The sequence below is a fragment of the Otolemur garnettii genome, unplaced genomic scaffold (genome assembly GCF_000181295.1).
Source record: "Otolemur garnettii isolate 467f Iridium unplaced genomic scaffold, OtoGar3 scaffold00252, whole genome shotgun sequence".
NCBI classification, from domain to species: domain Eukaryota; kingdom Metazoa; phylum Chordata; class Mammalia; order Primates; family Galagidae; genus Otolemur; species Otolemur garnettii.
This window is the reverse complement of record NW_003852647.1, coordinates 816,291-818,872: the sequence shown is the minus strand read 5'-3', so window position 1 is coordinate 818,872 and position 2,582 is coordinate 816,291.

Below are 2,582 nucleotides of genomic sequence, written 5' to 3'. Positions count from 1 at the left end.
AAAAAAAAAAAAAAAAAAAAAAGAACTGGTTAGTTCCAAAAACCTAAGGAGTTCCTCCTGGGTGTGCTTCATTTGAATTAATCATAATACTAAATGTTAGCATCTCGACCACAATACTTCATTGGACACAAACCCTCTTTACACAGCACTGTTCTGAGCTCTCAGGACAACATGTGCAAGAAAGAACTCACCATTCAATAAATAACCACTGGCAAAGCTCTGTTGTAAGAGTCATTTTTTCCCATGGAGCCCCACAGATATGCTAGTACTTGACCATCTCCTCTATTCCCACTCTCACTCCCAGATTCAGATGGCAATTCCATTTGGCCACTCTTTTAGCCCTTGGTACAAGCTGTCGGGCCCAGTTTAAAGCGGCTTTCTCTTCCTCTGGCTCCTCACGGAGCTCTGGAGTCAGATCATCCTGAATTTGAATTATGCCTCTGTAATATGGGAAGAGCAAAGATCAAGAGGCCAAAGGGATTGCCTAGCTTCTCTGGGGCAGAAAAGTTTTCCTAAAAGGAAATAGGAAGAAATGAGTCTGGAGGTGGGTCAGAGCCCCTCACGCCTCTAATCCTAGCACTCTGCAAGATGGAGCGGGTGGATTGCTTGAATTCAGGAGTTCAAGACCAGCCTGAGGCAAGAGCAACCTTGCCTTGCAACTCAGTACAGCCTGAGTACCTCGTGAGATGGATGCTTATAGTCCCAGCTTCTTGGAAGGCTGAGGCAAGAGGAGGATCGACTTGAATCCAAGAGGTTGAGGTTACCGTGAGGTAGGCTGACACCATGGCACTCTAGCCTGGGCAGTGAGTGAGACTTTGTCTCAAAAACGGAAAAGCCAAAGAGAGAAAGAAATGAGTTTGGAATAGAAGGTGGGGCCAACTCATAGAAACTGTTACAAGAGGATGCTGGTTAAGCAGCTTTTATGTGCACCCTCCACAACTTTGCAGCATCTCTGTTTATTTCCTTCCCATTTCCTTTTCAGTTTCATTGGGAGGATTATAGGCCAAATATCAAGTGGGTTACATGATGGTTCCCAGAATTGGATCAGCAATTCTCCCCTCCTTTTTCTTCCAAAAGATTGTTTGGTCAGCCTCTCATATGTGTATAAAGCAAAGAACATCAGATAGGATGTCAGGAGAACTGGGTTTCAGTAACAGGAACTTGAGTCAACACCTCTCTCCAAGCCTCAGGGGAAAATAAAAAGAGGGGGGCAATGACTCCCACCTAAAATCCTACCACTCTGGGAAGCCAAGGTGGATAAATCACCTGAGCTCAGGAGTTGGAGACCAGCCTGAGCAAGAGTGAGACCCTGTCTCAACCAAAAATAGAAAAAACAGCTGAGCATGGTAGCGCATGCCTGTAGTCCCAGCGACTTGGGAGGCTGAGGCAAGAGGATTGCTCAAGCCCAAGAGTTTCAGGTTGCTGTGAGCTATGACACCATGGCACTCCACCCAGAGTGACAGAGTGAGACTCTGTCTGAAAAAAAATGAGGGGAGGGGGTTTAAAAAAAAGGAAAAAAAAATAAAGGACTAAACTAGGTAGGCTTGACAGTCCTTCCTAGACCTAACATTTATTTATTTATTATTTTTTTATTTTTTGGCCGGGGGCTGGGTTTGAACCGGCCACCTCTGGTATATGGGGCCAGTGCCCTACCCCTTTGAGCTACAGGCACCGCCCTTATGTTTTTATTTTATTTTATTTTATTTTATTTTTTTGAGACAGAGCCTCACTATGTCGCCCTTAGTAGAGTGCCATGGCGTTACAGCGCACAACAAACTCAAAGTCTTGGACGTAAGCAATTCTCTTGCCTCAGCCTCCCAAGTCGCTGGGACTACAGATACCTGACAAAATGCCCAGCTATTTTTTGTTGTTGTTGCAGTTGTCATTGTTGTTTGGCAGGCCCTGAGGCCGGGTTCCACCAGCCCTGGTATATGTGGCCGGTGCCCTATCCGCTGAGCTACAGGCCCTGAGCCTGCTCTGACATTCTTGATCTGCCCTCAACAGTAATATCTGGAAACTAAAGAAAAGCTAAGTCCAAGGGTATATGACTTTTATGACAGCAGAGGAACATGGTCTATTTACCCATTGGCCTCAGGGATAACCTGCATCTTTTCACTTTTAATCCCCTTCCACCCCAAGTCTTTTGAAAACTCTCCTTGGGAGCCTGAAAGGGTTGGCCGTTAGGGTAACCTGAGCCTTCCAAGTTTTGCTCTGTTTTTGTTGAGTCCTTCACCTCAGCTACAGACAGGGATGATGGGAACCCCTTGGCAAAACCTGCTTGAGTTCTTGGCTGTCCGTGTGTGCAAACCCACATGGCCTGGAGAGTGGACACATAGGTCCCTTTATGCACTCAGGCCCTTTTTTCCTCCCAAAGTACATATTCTCTAAATAGGGCTGTGAGCTGGCTATGAAGAAACAATGAGGTGTACAGTGCAGGCTTTCAGCTACACCACTGTATCAGCCCATTGACAACTGAGTTTTGCAAAGGGAAATACTCAAGAAGAGCCAGAGTAAAGACAGATTTTTAATCACTGAAAACGGTTTCACCTTGAATCTCAATGTCTTCATGACCCAAGACATTT